This window comes from Lemur catta, chromosome 5 (genome assembly GCF_020740605.2).
Source record: "Lemur catta isolate mLemCat1 chromosome 5, mLemCat1.pri, whole genome shotgun sequence".
Classification (NCBI taxonomy): domain Eukaryota; kingdom Metazoa; phylum Chordata; class Mammalia; order Primates; family Lemuridae; genus Lemur; species Lemur catta.
In genome coordinates this window covers 64,100,972-64,118,047 of record NC_059132.1, presented here as the reverse complement: position 1 = coordinate 64,118,047, position 17,076 = coordinate 64,100,972, and the positions used below count along the sequence as shown (strand labels likewise).

The window sequence follows — 17,076 nt, the reverse complement described above, 5'->3', positions numbered from 1 at the left end:
CGATTCTTTTGGGGGAAGGTCGAATTTTTTTCCATTAATGCAGCGGAAAGGTTACTGTGAGTAAAACCAGCTGGGGTATTGATGACCCCATGACTGCTGTCCCAGGAGGTCAATACAAAGTCTACAGCTTCTGCAGCAGAGGTAAGAAAGCGTAGAACCATCGCCTGCAGAATTCGAGGGGAAACTGAGAAGGAAAAACAGCTCAGAAAAGAGATCAGGCCGGTGGCTCACCCCTGTAATTCAAGCGCGCTTTGGGAACCCGAGACAGGAGGATCGCTGGAGGCCAGGAATTCGAGACTAACCTGACCGATACAGTGAGACCTTCCCGCACCGACCCATCTCTACATACAAAAAAAAAAAAAAAAAAACACCTATTCTGGTGGCAGGAGGATCGCTTGAGTCCAGGAGTTCAAAGTTACAGGGAAATTACAGTGTTAAAAAAAAAAAAAAAAAGCATCAGTCAACATATCCTGAAGTTGGACTTTTGGACTTCATGCATCAAAAATCAGCTGTCTTCTGGATCCGGAATATTGGTGGACAGATGCATCTCAAGAAACTGACATTCTCTCTGCCCTCAAAAAAAAAAAAAAAAAAATCTGGTTCCTTAAGCATTTTGGAGTATTGATAACCCGTCTTTGTAAAACTCCAGTAAAAAGTTTCACCTCTTCAGTAGCGCCTCGGGCTTTATGCTTGGGTTTTAACAGTCCTGCGCGAAACCGGAGGAGGCTTCAAATATGTCTGAGTAAGGGGTAGTGGGTTTTTTAAGGATGCGCCTATTAGCATCCGTGAAAAGTGGGAGAAAGGAGAGAGAGGGTGCTAAGAAATGACAAGATGGAAAAACTTTAAAACGGCTTTGCGCGCTTTCTTGTCTGGAAGAAGCAGGCCTCGCTGACAAAAACGGGTCCACAGACATAACTAGAAAGCGATCTGAGCCTCAGTTTTCTGATCCAGCGTCGAAAGGCCAAGTGTTCAACACACACACGCTCAGTCTTGTATATAGGAAAACCCATCACAATCTTTGTGAAAGAAGTTTCATTGTGGTGAGGGCCACCGAGAACTGAACCACCCGAGTCAGCATGTAATCTCCACGTCTCCCTCAATTTTGCGTGCGACGATTTTCAGAAGTTTGCCTTTCCTTCTTCTCTTCTGCTAGCTACATCTTTAGTTTCTCCTTGGTGGTTCCAGCCTGGCCGAGGACAAGACCACACGACCACGCAATGCCCCCTCCCTGTCCTCGGTCTTCCCAATGACGCGGAAGAGTCAAGGCTTTCCAGCTGCAGACTAAGTGCAGTGCGAAAGGCGCAGGGGGGAAAAAAATCTGAGTCCTAAATCCATCCCTAGAAATCAGTGTATGAGACCCTAAGGGGTTGAAGATCAAGTTACTGAGAAAAGGTTTCAAAGTTTCGGCTTTCTGGAGTAAGTCGTAAAGACGCAGATGTCTTAGAGATTGTTTGTAGGCGACAATTTTGAGAAGGAAAGATGGGGCAGACCCAGGATGAAAGACCGAGGAGATGAATAGAAAAAAAGACAATAGTGACAGACCTAATGGGCAGCTGTGTTAAAAGAGGTATAAATTACTAACAAGGAGACAGCCTTCTCATGTAGCAGAGTGGCGCAGCGGAAGCGTGCTGGGCCCATAACCCAGAGGTCGATGGATCGAAACCATCCTCTGCTAAGGTCTTCTTTTCATCCACAACATTGGATCTGTGCACGATGAATTCTCCGCAGTACTTCACTGCTGAAGAGCTGCAAAACATCGTGAATAATTGAAGATCTACTGTGACCGAGGCAGCAAAAACTCTTTTAACTGCCGGTCTTTAAACAGGATAGAGCTCAAAATAAAATCTGGAATTAGAAAATAGACTAGGACAAGGGAAAATGTGGGCTCTCTGCGTGTCAGGAGCGGGACAGTGCATTACCTAGTGGTTCCACCTTCATTAAAGGATCGAAGCATAGGCGGAGAAATTGCTGAATCTGCAAAGGGGAGGTAGGAGACTTTACGGTGAGAGTAGCAGAGCGGAGCGTGGAGAAAGAGGGGAGAGGAAACTGGGGAGGAGGTGAAGAAAAGCAGAGCGAAAAAAGGTGTGGACTAGGCTGGGCGAGACTGGACAGAAGCGGTTGTCACATTTGTTGGTTTCTCTGGCTTTAAGATTCCAGGAAGGCCGAGACGGGGTGTCGGGAGGATGCAGAGAGGGGGATCCCTTGAGATCAGGATTTCAAGGCCAACCTGAGCAAGAGCGAGACCCGTCTCTACTAAAAATAGAAAGATTAGCCGGGTGTCGTGGCGCGCGCCTGTAGTCCCAGCTACCGGGGAGGCCGAGGCAGGGGTGTCGCTTGAGCCAAGGAGTTTGAGGTTGCTGTGAGCTATGATCACGCCACTGCACTCTAGCTGGGGCGACAGAGCGAAACTCTCTGTCTCAAAAAAAAAAAAAAAAAATCCAGGAAACCCCAACTCTGAGAAAGCTAGGAAAACGCCGGAGGAAGCAATGGGAACTGAATCACCTGCCTTGTGCCATAACCTTTCTCCTTCCTTACCTAATTTTGATTCTCCTGAAGTTTCTTCCCACTTACTGACGTCACTGGTGAAATCGGTACCTCCTACCTCCAATCGTCCGGTAAGCCGGTGGTGTCCACTATAAAAGCTGTCTCTAACGAGCAGATGCTACTCTAAGAGTTCCTTCCTGTTTGTGGGAATAATCCTACTCTATTCTGAGCCCTTCTTTCTTCGTCATTAATCTTGCAATAAATATTACATAGTAATTGTGTAATGCATAAACAATTTGGAGGTTAAATGGATGCTTAATATACTAAAGCTCGGATGCAACACTGAGACATGGGGCATGTGACCAGAACCCTTGGAAAACCATAGTAATTCTCAAAATTATGAACTTCAAGAGCACGCCTTGGTGATCAATTAGTCATTTTTTATTATAAATTAAAAAGGCCTAGCGTAGGGCCTGGATAGCTCAGTTGGTAGAGCATCAGACTTTTAATCTGAGGGTCCAGGGTTCAAGTCCCTGTTCAGGCGTTGCTGTTTTACTTCAGATAGAGCAGGGTAACAGGTCCCACTTAGGAACATCTTGAGAGTAGGGGAAATACTGTAATAAGCCAAAATGGACGAAAAGCACGGCCTTCCTCGTTAATTATCCTTTCCCAATAACTGAAACACTTGCCCACCTTTCCAGGGAGAGTGGAAAAGGACTTCATATAAAAATGCTAAACTGATTCCCTTGAAATAGTTAATCTGGGTGTATGGGAAGCAGTTTGGGTGGTCTTGACTTTTTCTCTGATCTTGTTTATTTTATTTATTTATTTTTGTACATACATGAAGCATAACATCATTTTAAAAGTCAAAACTACACAAAGAAATACACTCAGACAAGTGTCACTTCCCCTCATTGCTTCTTTCTGGTTCTTTCCTTTTCCTTCTCTCCATCTTTTCCGACTCATTCCCATCTACTCCCTACAGGTAATCAATCTCAACAGTTTCTGGTTTATCCTTTCTGTGCCTCTTTTTAAAATAAACAAGCAGATACATATTTTTTTTAAATGTCCTCTACTTTCTTAGACTAAAGAGAGTGTATACTGTAGATATTACTGATTTGCATTTAATTTTTTCACTTAGCAATATATCCTAGAAATCTCTCCGTATCACTTCACAGAGATCGCCCTTGTTCCTTTTTATAGCCACATAAGTACTCCACCGTGTGGAAATAACAATTTAACTATTCTCTTATGTTTCAGCATTTAGGATGTTTAGAATATTTTGCAATTACAAACACTGCTGCAACAAATAAATGTGTTCATATGTATTTTCATTTTGTTGATGTAGATGTTAGATTCTTAAGGTAAATTGTTAGAATTGAGATTGTTGGGTGAAACAATTAATGCATATGTAATTTTGTTAGATATAGTCAAATTCCCCTCCCTAAAGATTGTATTAATTTGCATTTCTACCAGAAATAAATGACAGTGCCTGTTCCACATAGTCTTGACATACTTTTTAATTTTTGCCAATCTGATAGCAGAGAAATGGTATCTTCATGTATTAATAGTTTCAATTTGCAATTCTTTATTACAGAGTTTGAACATATTTTCATACGTACAAGGGCATATATATACATATATATTTTTAATTATATGTTAATTTCTTTTGCCCATTTTAATATGAAGTTTTGGCTTTTTCCTTCAATTGTTAAAACATCTCTATATATTAGGGGTATTAACACTTCATCTGTGATATGCACTGCAAGTACTCCCACACACCTCCACCATATGTTAGCTGTGTTTGGAATTATCATAATATCTTATCATTTTTATACTTAACTATATCAAATTTTCTCTGATTATATCTAGATTTAAGTCGTAATGAGAAAATTATTAGGTCATAATTAGAAAATCTCCAGTTTGCAAGGAAATTCACATGTGATTCTTAATACTTACAGACTTTTAATTTTTACGTTTAGGTCATTGATCCATTTGGAGTTTGTTCTTGCATAGACAATGCGGTTTGAATTTCATTTTAGCTCTTTCTAAACAGATAACAAGTTGTTTCTGAACTATTTATCAAAAAGTCCATCTTTGCACCTGTGGTTTGAAATACATGCTTTATCATACACTAAGTGTCCATGTGTGATTTTGTTTACTTCTGGACTTTGTATAATATTCTATTCTACTGGCTGTCTATTCATTTGTAAGTGTTATGGTGCTTTAATTATAGGTGCATTAAGCTTATGTTTTAGTATCTGACAGGGCTACCCCTCCACCCACATCCTGCTTTTCTTCTTCAGTGTTTTCCGTATTTTCATGGCTTATAATAGAAATGTATTCTATTTGTTTTTATTTTTTCATCCTTATTGATAAAAAGGCTTAAGCATCTATATTTTCTTCTGATTGCTACTTTAAATGAACATAATATATTCTGATATGCAATGTTTTATCATTTTTATTTTTTAAAATTCTGTAACTCCATCTCATATGGCATTTTCGCTTACACATAAGAATTATTAATAAAATTTTAAAATATCCATATGGGGAGGCCTTGATGGTTTTTTATTTTGTGAATACAGTTGTTTTTGCATTGTGACCAGAATTTTGTTTGTAATAATTCTACTGTATGAAACTTACTGATGTTTTCTTTGTGAGTTAATTATCAATCTTTTTATAAATATTTTATTTTTGCCTGGGGAAAGGCTCAGTATTTATCAGTAACCCCTTGCCAAAGGTTATACTCTTTTCGGATTAGAATTCCTGTCTGGGGTAAGCTATACATAATACAATGACTGCATTTTTGCTTTAATTTGGGTCAATTATGAAGGGCATTCTAATTCCAGCTCCTAGTGGCCTGGCTGAAACCTCTGTTGTAACTGCTTTGCAGTTTCACTTTTCCCTCCCTCTAATTCTGCTTTCCTCTCATTTTTATAGGTGCTGTTCTCCTGTGTACTCTAATAAATTTTGTGCACACAGTCTCTGTCTTAGAATCTGTTTCTTGGTAACCTAAACTAAGTCATTCTCTGAGACAGAGTCTTGATTTTAATATTATTTCCTTTTTATTGACGGAAGAATTTAGGTATACAAGTTTTCCTCTGGATACTGCTTTAGTGGTATTATAATATTTTATAATATTTAGTGCTATATAATATTTTCAATGTCTTTGTTTTATAGATTTTTTAACTGTTTATATTTTCCCTTTGGCCCCAGCTTTTTTTAAAAAGCTTTATAATTTGTAGGGTGTCAGAAAATGTTGTTTCTATTATTTCTACATTTTAGAATATATTGAGATTTTTCGAGGGTGGGAGCAGCTAATATAGGAACAATTTTCATGAACATACCATGGGCAATTTTCTCATTTCAGGGTGCAGATTTCAAAAATCTTTGCATCAGATCTTTCACACATCAACCAATGAGCATTTGAGTTGTTTTCAGGTATTTAACATTGTAAGCAGTTCTATGAACACTTAGGCACACATCATATGATATAGAAGTAAAAGTATTTCTTGGATGTGTCTTCCTAGGAGACAAATTGTTGGTTTGTTAGATTATGTAAATATTTAACTTTTTGAGGTAATGACAAACTGTTTTCCAAAGTTGTAAAAATAGATGTCTCTACTGACAATGTATAAGAGGTACTATATATCCAAATACTCGCCAACTGTTGTTATATTTGCACATTTAATTTGTATCCTATCAAATGGAGGTAAATGGTATCATATTGTAGTCATAATTTGTATTCCTTTATCACAATGAGCTTTACTATTCTGCATATGTTTGGATTTATACATTTGAATTTTCTTCTAAATGCCAGTTTATCTTTGTGATTATTTATTTAATTGATCTGCTTATCATTAAATAAAATGTGTGAATTCTTGTTATATTTTTTGTCTTTCTCCTTAACTAATTGCTTGCAATTCAATTGAATTATTTGAATCTAGTTGATCTTCCTCAGTGTAACTTGTGTTTTCATTTTAAGCTACAATTTGGTTAAGAAAAACTATTAATTTCATTTGCACAAATATAGTAAGCTTTCTTAAACTGGTAGCAGTTTTGCATGTTGTTTAACCAGTCTTTCCAATCTTTGCTACTTTAATATGTATTTTTTGCATGCAGTAGTCACTGTCTGTTGATTCTCATATTCTTTCTTCACCCTTCTCCTGCACCCTTCTCCTATATTAAAAAGGGCTGAACTCCTCAGACTGCATTTCCCAAGCTAACTTCCCATTTGTCTGCAGCTCAGTTTAATCAACAAAATGTACTGGTGGGTGATAGGAGAGTAAAAGGGATAAAGAAGCCAGATAACTTCTATCCCTCTCTCCCTATTTTGGGCACCATCTATTGGAACAGCTGCATGTTCTTTACTTCTCACTGAACAGGGCTAGGATGATTAGACCTAGTATGAAATTACCTTAGGCCAGGTAATTTCAATTCCTAGGCTCCAATAATGCTGTTCTTTGAGAAAGTATGATGGTACTTTGCTTCTCTTTTTTGAGAGAGTTTGGAGATATCTTTATGTGCATAGAGAATTAACTTTTTGAACATCTCAGTTAAATATTGGTAAAATGCTAATATTGGATGATGAGTAGCAAAAGGGGTAGACTTCCCTTAACTGTCTGTGCTCAGATTTATTCATCAACCATGCTTTTTTGGGCTTTATACCACAAAGATGCCAGACTGTATAAACTACATTTCCCAAATGCCCTGGGCATCTGATGGATTTAACCAATGTTAAGCACTGGATGGGGATTAGAGAGAAGCAGGAAGAATGGAAACAGGGTATTACCCACTACTGCTGGGCCTTGGCTACATCTCCTCAATCTGTCAAATGCCTGGAGGGCAAATCTGTTGTGGTTTCAGGTTCTTTCAGCCTTTAGTGGCTTCCTACTGGTGCTAATCTCTGTCCCATTTGTCATATCAGTTCTTCTATCACTAGTGTAGCCTATTTATTTTATTAAATTTCTCCATTTTATTACCTAAAATAGTCTATACAGAGTCCTGATTGATTCATATACATACTACTAAGAGCTGTAAATTTTGTATTTGACATTTATGTCCTTGACCTTTCTGGCAGTAATTTTTATCCAATTTTACATTTTCCCCCTTTGGAATATTATATTTTTCCTAACACCGTTTATTAAGTAGCCCCAACTTTCTCTAATCTGGCTTGCCCCCTCTGTCAATATATGAGATTTTATATACGCATAGCTCTTTTTCTGAGCTCTCCTTTATATTTTGTCAATTCGAGTTTCTGTACCAGTATCTGTTTTGTAATATATTAATTACTGAAGTGTCTAATAAGTCCTGCAACCTTGTTGGCAATTCTCTTTCTATTTTTGGTAAGTGTCCTGCTATTGTAGTTCTATGCACTTCCACATAATTTTACAACCAGTTTACTAAGTCCTTGGAAAAACATTTTTGGTATTTATATTGAAGGTACATTGAATTGATAGGTCAATTTGGGAATAAATAATACCTTTGAGATATTAAGTCTTCCTATCTATAAACGTAATATATTTCTGCTTTTATTTAGGTCTTTAATATCTATTTCAAAAATAAGCTACTCTGTCATTTGACCTGTTCTAATATTTTTAGAAAGTTTGTAAGTTTTATCTATTAGTTATCTTCATCATTACATCATTATTTAAGAGCTTGGTTCTCATCTTTCTTTAGACAATCCCTTTTTTCCTTGGTCTGAGCAATAACAATGTAAGCTTGTATACTCTTCCTTCTCCCTACCCCCCTTCCCTCTCTCCCACAACCAACTTTAATCAACAATTTTACAGGTCTTAATGTTTACCTTGGTTCAGTTAATTAAGCTTATGAATGTAATACTTTATTCTTCATTCTTAATTGTAGTGGGTTAATGTTGCCCCCAAAACTTGTGTCTATGTAGAATCTCAGAACATGACTTTATTTGAAAATAGGGTCTCTGTAGGTGTAATTAGCTAAGATGAAGTCACACAGGATTAAGGTGGGCCCTAGATCCAATAACTGATGCCTTTTTAAGAGGAGAAGACACACAGAAACACAGAGGGAAGAAGGCCATATGACTACAGAGTCGGAGATTGGAATCGTGCAGCTACAAGCCAAGGTATGCTAGGGGTTACTATTTAGTAGCCACCAGAAGCTCGGAAGGGGAAAGGAAGTATTCTTCCGTAGAGCTTTCAAAGGGAGGGTGGCCCTGCCAACACTTTGATTTCAGACTCCTAGCCTCCAGAACTGAAAAATAATACATTTCTGTTGTTTTAAGCCACAGATTTGTTTGTGGCAAATCGGTATGGCAGCTCTAGGAAACATACTGCTTGTCTCAGAAATTCATATTTCTGATGGACATTCAGATTGCCTTCAATTCTCTGCTACCTCGAATTGCTACATAATGACTACCTTCTATGAAGCCACCTGTAGAGCTCAGCTGGAATTTCACTGAGGAGCATTTCTAGGAATGGCATTTCTGCTACTAAAAGTCTATACAGAAATAAACGCATTTAATGCCAACGCTGCAAAATCTAAGATCTAAAATTTAAGACTAAGACCTTACCTTTATTCCATGTAGAAATTCATATATATATGATTTTCATCATGGTAAACCGAAACAGAGGAAGGGCATCTAACTCACATTGGTCTGAGAAAAAATCTCGGGGAAAGGTGACCCTTGTGCTAAATCTATAACGAATAACTTGAGATAAAGAAGGGAGGATATTTTGAGCAGAGGGAACTTAAGTTTACTGCTTTCCTCACTATTAATTGACATTTCTTTGCTATTAACGAACTAGAACTATTTACAGCAATGTCATAATCTTTTGCAGGGCTGTCATTTTTATATTTTCTAAGTAACATGGCGAATCTGTTGTAGACAATTTATAACAATTTCTTTTTTTGTTGTTTTTCCATAGTTCAGATTTAATAACAATTTCTTAACGTGAACATAGGTGAATTTCTTAGAAATTCTATACCAGGAAAGGAAACAAAAGTCACAATGTGGCTATATCCCTGCAATTGAACTTCCTGAGAACGAGTGTGCCGTCTTCCTCGTTAGTATAGTGGTGAGTATCCCCGCCTGTCACGCGGGAGACCGGGGTTCGATTCCCCGACGGGGAGGCTGTAGATACTTTTTGCCTCACATTCTAACAGTAACAGCCTGCCTAGCAGTGGCTCCTCAGAAAGGAGCTAAGGTTTTTTTCTGTGTTTTTGTTGTCACTTTGTTTTATTTTAAGTCGAATTCCCGCGTGTTGGTTTATCAATGGGTTTACCCAGTAAGTGACTGCCATCTCATGGAAATCCAGTGCCGCCTTCTCTCTTGGAGGAGAGGTCACCGAAGGCGCCGGGATTCAAAATGTGTACAGCTGGCACTGGAAACACTGCGGGATCCTAACTGAGAATTTTCATTCTTCGATTAATTGGATTGAGGTGCAAGAGACGCGTCTTTCTTTGCCTCAGTGTGTTCCAAGCGCGCTAGGCCAGTGAGAGTCCGTCGAGACCGCGCTGCCAGTGGAGGTGACTTTGGAACAGAAAGGGCCGAACTACTAGGGCGGTTAGTGAAGTTTAAATTTAGGCTGCATCACTCACAAACCGAGTGCTGTCTTGGGTTATTTTGCCCCTCTCAGCCCTCTTCCTTTCATCTGTTATCTTGGGATAACAATTCATACTTCAGGATTCTTGGGGAGATTAATAAACTAATGATTAATGGAAAACTGATTAATAATCCATAGGACAGTAAAATGTAATGTCTGGGATTATCTGCATTGTTATCAATTATCTACAAGTCAACTTTTCCCCTATAGAGCTCTAGAATAGTTTAATAAATAAAAATTTTGTCAAAGGTGCCACTCAGAATCAAGTAATTTTCAGAGGTTCATTAGACAATGCTCAACACTTCACTGAGAGTACACCCAATAATTTCTGTGGCCCATTTCCAAGATTCTGACAATTTTTTCTGACACATATGGAACTTTATGTAAATTGTTATGCACTGTTTCAAACTGAGTTATTGAGGTGTTAGCAGAGATACAGACACCTTTGACAGGATCACTTAGTTCTGGCCTTCTGCTTATCCCGTTGTAAATCTGGTAGTGTATATTTTTAACTTTAGTGCTGCAGTTGGATGGGGGCATTTCTAAGGCTTTTATTCTTTCCTTAATTTACACTGTTTTTAATGTATTCTTCATATGAACAAAGATGAGTAAAAACATGTGTTCTCTGGCAGTTCTACAGAATCTTCCTTCTGTCATTCCCTTCTTGCTCGCTCTCATTTAGAAGTTGTTTGTGGTATGAAGAGACTTCAGCAGACATCAGCAGATAATATTAGTATTCCAGGATGCATCTTGCTTCTGTTTTTCAGGTCCAGTAAAAAAGTCTGGGTCAACTGAGATGGTCAAAAACATGGCAGTCCAGAGATACGGCCAACGTCATTAGAGGCTTTGGAAACTAAATGACCAACGTAGCTTATTCCACTTGAAAGATGTCTTTGAAAAGGTGAAGAGCAGTAAAAATACATTCTTTATTAATTATATTTGTGCAATTGAAATAAGTTGTTTTTAAGATGTCCTGAACAGAGAATTGTAACCCTTACCTTAAAAAAGGTAGCTTGTGATGGCAGCTGCTTTGTGCAACAGATATGTGATTGACTCATAAACTAGAGCCCAATAGAATAAAAACTCTTGTTCAAGTGATTATCACTTATTGCAAGAATGTTACAATCTTATTTATTTGAGAAATAACCATACTTTGCTTCGAAACAAATTTTTGAAATTTTTAAAAAATTTTGAAAAAAATTTGGAAGACTTTGAAAAACCTTTTGAAACCAACAACGTTATATGGAGCTAGTACCTACTGTCTTAAATTATATGTTCTTTGCGGCATCTTGGGATAGTAGCCTTTATATTCTTAAATCCTCTAGGCTAGAATTTTTCTCATTTTTAAGAGTTTACAAATCAGTGGGAATCTGTTTAAAGTGTATATTCTTATTTTGTAGGTTTCACATGCATGAGAATCATTTGGAGCAATTGTTAAAACACAGATTCCTGGGCTCTACCCCTAGGGATACTGATTCAATAGGTCTGGAGAGTGGCCCAAGAATTTGCAGTGTTAGTTGGCTCCTGGATGCTGCTAATACTGCTGGTCAGCTGGCCACCCTTTGAGTAACACTGCTGTAAGTCTGCACTTCTCACAGTCTGAAGTGCATCAGAATCACCTGGGTATTTTGTTAAAATGCGATTCTCTTTCAGGCGATCTCAGGTGTGTCTGGAGATTCTGTACTTATAACAAGCTTTCTGGTGATACAGATTGCTGCTGGGTAAAAAACCACATTTGGGAAGATCTCAATGGCTCTCAAATTTTGCTACACATTAGAATAACCTGATTAGATTTTAAAATTCTTGATGTAGGGGTGGCACCCTACACCTGTTAAATCAGAGTGTCTAAGGATGGGAGCTATTCTTCAATAGGTTTTAAAGATAACCAGGCAATCTCATTATGTCCCAAAGTTTGGCAGCTACTGGCCATTTCTCTGAACTTGGTTCCTCTGATTATGTTACTAAAATGTTCAAAAAAAATTTTTTGTCATTGTTTTTGTTTTGTTTTGTTTTGTTTTTAAGAGACGGAATCTCGTTCTATTGCCCAGGCTGGAGTGCAGTGGCTTAATCATAGCTCACCACAGCCTCAAACTCCTGGGCTCAACGTCCCAAGTAGCTGGGACTATAGGTACAAGCCACCATCCCTGGATAACTTTTCTTATTTTTTTATTTTTGTAGAGATGGGATCTCCATGTTGTCCAGGCTGGTCTGGAACTCCTGGCCTCAAGCGATCCTCCTGCCTTGGCCTCCCAAAAGTGCTGGGATTGCAGTAGCCTACAACCCTGCAATAGCTGATTTACAATTCGTGTCTATAATGCTGGAAGCCCTCCCTTAGGAAACGGAAACAAGGACAGCTGTGACCTGGCGGATAAAAACCTCTCACCTTTACCACTGAGAGGAGGGAGGGAGGAAGAAGGTACTATTTACTACTCGGTAATGGCCACAAACCCTTTTTACTGGTATCCTTACTATCGTATATCACATGCTTTCACTTCACATGCCCTTTCCCTAGGCCATCAGGGAGAACTGAATGGGAGAAAGAAAATGAGAGAGATAAAAGCCATTGGGAGAAGAAAGTGCAGGAAGAAGTTGAGGTCGTGGAGAGAAACACCGAGAAGAATGTGCAATACACCCTCCACCGACACTTAGAGGGACAAATCGAACGCTGGAAAATATGTTATAAAAGGGATGTTTGAGTCTCTCCTTACCTATGTTACTTTTTCAATGTAATTGTAAGAAGGAGAAAGCGTAAGCACAGCGGGAAATTAGCTGAAGTGGCCTCCGCAGCCAGCGCTAACAAAACCTACCGAGCCATTTTCAAAGATTTGCGAAATTCCCACGCCATAGGGGCTGACTTGGCGGATGGGGTGGGCGGATCAGTGGGAGGAGGAGAGCTCGGTGCGCAGGATTGAGCGGAGGTGCGGGCGGGAGCAGGCTTTCCATACTCGGCTCTGGGGCTGCCTTAGCTACGTGCCATAGTGACAGTCTCCAGCTTCCATCAAAACTCTAAGTTTACTCCCTTTGATCTTCGCAATCAACTCAGAACTTGTATTTCATTTTACATATTCTGAATGAAAACTCTAGAACTCATTGGTGTTAATTACAGTAAATGGTTGATTACATGAGATCCTTTTCCATGTGTGTGTCAGGATGGCCGAGTGGTCTAAGGCACCAGACTCAAGCTTTGCCCTTCCCTTGCTAGGGGTTTCTGGTCTCCAAATGGAGGCGTGGGTTCGAATCCCACTCCTGACATAATTCCGTTTTGTACTTTTCAGGTTCTAAATCTGGAACTTCTTTGATTAACCCAACCTTTTCTTTGGCGGCATCACCAAATCTTGCCTTTCTCCCCTTTCCTCATTATGTCACCCATTTTCAACTCTTCTGAGACCAGTGTGATTAAGACGTTTGTTCACCTTCTTCCTTCTTCCCTCTTGTTCTTTCAATAAAAATAACTTATTTATGAATTTCTGCATGGAATAATAGAAATGTCTCAGTCTTAAAATGTAAGTCTTAAAATCTAGACAAGGCAGTCTTTTAACTGTCCTGTGAGGCGTTTTGAGCATTCTTCCATACTTCTGCGTGTCCTTCCTTCTCCATTGCCCTCACCTGACCCTCTTCTTTTTCTTCACCTACTGGCCTTCCTCCTTCCTCACATACCTTCTCCCTATCACTTCTCTTTGCTGGCGTATAAGGATTTTGGAGAGTAAAGAGATTGGATGTTATATATTCTATGGCATAAGATAAGAGAGATGTGACAGGCAGAAGGACCAGGTTCTCAACCAGGGGTGATTTTGTCAATGTCTGGAGACATTTCTGGTTGTCCACACTGGGAGAGGATGTTACTTGCTTCTAGTGGGTAGTTGTCAGAGACGCTGCTAAACATCCTGTAATGCATACAACAGCCAGTGCAACTAACTAAGAATTATCTGTCCTAAAGTGTCAATAGTGCTGGGTTTGAGAAACCCTGGACTAGAAGGAATCTTTCTCCTTGTTTTTATTTTATTTTATTTTATTTTTTGAGACAGAGTCTCACTCTGTTGCCTGGGCTAGAGTGCTGTGGCGTCAGCCTGGCTCACAGCAACCTCAAACTCCTGGGCTCAAGCAATCCTCCTGCCTCAGCCTCCCAAGTAGCTGGGACTACAGGCATGCACCACTATGCCCAGCTAATTTTTTCTGTATATATTTTTAGTTGTCCATATAATTTCTTTCTATTTTTAGTAGAGATGAAGGTCTCACTCTTGCTCAGGCTGGTCTTGAACTCCTGAGCTCAAACGATCCACCCGCCTCGGCCTCCCGGAGTGCTAGGATTATAGGTGTGAGCCACCGCGCCCGGCCTTCTCTTTTTATAGTCACTATGGAGGAATAAGTTGTGTATTAGTTTCCTTTTGCTGTTATAACAAGTTGCCACAAACTTGGTGACTTAAAACAACACACATTTCTTCTCTTACAGTCAGAAGTCTAAGATCAAGCAGGGCTTTGCTCCTTCTGGAAGCTTCAGAAGAGAGTCTGTTTTCTTGCCTTTTCCAGCTTCTAGAGGCCACCTGTACTCCTTGATTCAAGGTCCAACTCTACATTTTCAAAGCACATCACTCCAAGCTCTCATTCCATCATCACATTGCCTTTCTCTCTCTCTCTTTGAACCTCTTGCTTCCCTATTATAATGACTCTTGTAGTTATGTTGAACCTAACTGGATAATCCAGAATATCACCTATCACAAGATCCTAACTTTAATCACTTTGTAAAGTCTCTTTTGCCAAGTAACATAACATACACATAGGTTCCTGGAATTAGCATGTGGGCGTCTTTGGGAGGCCACTATTCAGACTACCACAGGTGGTTTCCTGCCTTGATTAAGGTGAAAGTTTTTGATGCACTGGTCACTGTTTATACCAGTATTTATTAGCCCTCTAATCAGTAGCTTTCAGAGGGTTTTGTTTTCTATGAAAGACAATACAAATATTATAAGCAACAATTTGCAATAAAGTATCTAAAGTTGCCCATTTCATGTGTGGGTGATGATCTAGTATTGTTTTGTTTGCTTGGTTTTGCCTGCTTAATTAAATTTATTTGTTCCTCAGGTAAAGCACCCAGAATATTACTTTAAAACAATGTAGAGAGGTAAAACCATGAGAACTTTGAGTCAAATATATGAGTCTGAATTTAGGTCCCCCAACTTAACTCCTCTAATAGGTAAGATTTTCTTGTTCCCATAGAATTCCAGTAGCTGAAAACTTCAAGAATTCTTGCCCTACTTCAGATTACCCTAATTCTCCATAATATGAGTCATGAGTTAGCAAATGTTTTCTGTAAAGGGCCAGATAGATCAAGAGGAAAAATCAAGGATATTATGTAGATGCTTACATAATAAGAGAGAAAACAAAATTGATAAAATTCAAAATATAGATATGGAATTGAGTAAAATGTTTGTGATGTAGGTTTATTTAATGAGAAAAATGAAATTCTTTTGGAGGAAATAATGTTTCACTTAATTGAAACTCAAAGTTAGTGTTTCCTATCATCAAATAAACTGAACAGTATTGGTATCATCTTTCTACACACCAAGAGCCAAAGAAACTCACCCAAAAGCATTTGTTTTGTTCTGTTGTAATTGATGATTAACATTGCTCACAATGTTTTCAACATTTTTAGCAACTGTTCTGAAGGAAGATGATTCAGATTTCTATTGGAATTAACTCACAGGATTGCTTTTTCTTCTCTCCTTCTTTTCATCTTATTTCCTACCAAATTTTAGTCAACATGATAGTGTCTCTCAGTGTTTGCCTTGGTATAGTTAAATAATCTTAGGAATAAAATATTTGTAATTCTTAAAAAATACTTTTTATCTTAGTTATTAGAAATCATACCATATTGCTCCATACTCTCAAATTTTTAGTTATGTCATCTTCATAAGAGCATTTACCATTTCCATTTTCTCTGGTTACTCTTATCTTTCTCATTGTTGTGATAATTTTCTGTGTGTAAATTTAATGCCCTGTGCTAATTCTTTTGTTGGAATTTCCCCAGTCATTTTATTTGTTTGATTGTTTGCCTAGATTGTTTCCTATAGTTGCTTCTTCAAGGGAGGTCTATGTGCAATCAATAAATCCTGAACTCTTGCATTTTCAAGTGGTTTATACAGAATATTTTACTTAAAATACAGTTTATCTGAATATGTACAATCCCTTGGCTCATACTATATTTCCTTCAGTGTGTTGTAGGTGTTTCTCTGCTGTCTTCTGGCATTGGATGCTATTGTAGAGAAGTCAGTTGCCATGAATTTCTTTCCCCTAGTGTTGACTTGATCTTTGTAGCTGCTACCCAAAAGATTTTTTTATCTTGAAAGTCAAATGAATTAACTAGAAATTATACCAGTGCTGACAATTCTGAATCAATTTTCCATGGTATACTTTGTGAGCTTTCAATAGATATATTCAAGCCTTCTTTTAGATTATGACTATTTTCTCATAAAATAATGTAGACTATGGACTATAGTTCAATAATTTGTGTTTTGGAGAGGGGAATTCCACTTATGTGTATTTTTTATCTCCCTTGCCTATATTCTATATCAGTAGTTGGAAAAATTTTTCATTTTCTTTCTTGAGGCAGTCTTGCTCTGTTGCCCTGGCTAGATTGCAGTGGCGTGATCATAACTCACTGCAACCTCAAACTCCTGGGCTCAAGTTATCCTTCTGCCTCAGCCTCCTGAGAAGCTGGAACTACAAGTACAGGCTAACGCATCCAGCTAATTTTTCTTTCCTTCTTCCTTCCTTCCTTCCTTCCTTCCTTCCTTCCTTCCTTCCTTTCTCTCTCTCTCTCTCTCCCTCTCTCCCTCCCTCCCTCCCTCCCTCTTTCTTTCTTTCTTTCTTTCTTTCTTTCTTTCTTTCTTTCTTTCTTTCTTTCTTTCTTTCTTTCTTTCTTTCTTTCTTTTTTTTTTCTTTTGTAGAGATGGGGTGGAAGTCTTGCTCTTGCTCAGGCTGGTCTTGAACTGCTGACCTCCAGTGATCCTCCCAC

General features: G+C 38.5%; 4 non-coding genes across 4 annotated transcripts; all 4 read left to right on the top strand.

Moving 5' to 3' along the window:
- Positions 1-1,603: 1,603 nt before the first annotated feature.
- TRNAM-CAU lies at positions 1,604-1,675 on the top strand. Its single transcript has one exon. It is a non-coding gene; the product is annotated as a tRNA-Met (tRNA).
- Positions 1,676-2,955: 1,280 nt separating this feature from the next.
- TRNAK-UUU lies at positions 2,956-3,028 on the top strand. Its single transcript has one exon. It is a non-coding gene; the product is annotated as a tRNA-Lys (tRNA).
- Positions 3,029-9,519: 6,491 nt separating this feature from the next.
- TRNAD-GUC lies at positions 9,520-9,591 on the top strand. Its single transcript has one exon. It is a non-coding gene; the product is annotated as a tRNA-Asp (tRNA).
- A 3,617-nt stretch (positions 9,592-13,208) lies between these two features.
- Positions 13,209-13,316, top strand: TRNAL-CAA. The gene is made up of 2 exons: positions 13,209-13,246; positions 13,271-13,316. It is a non-coding gene; the product is annotated as a tRNA-Leu (tRNA).
- The last annotated feature ends 3,760 nt before the right edge of the window (positions 13,317-17,076 follow it).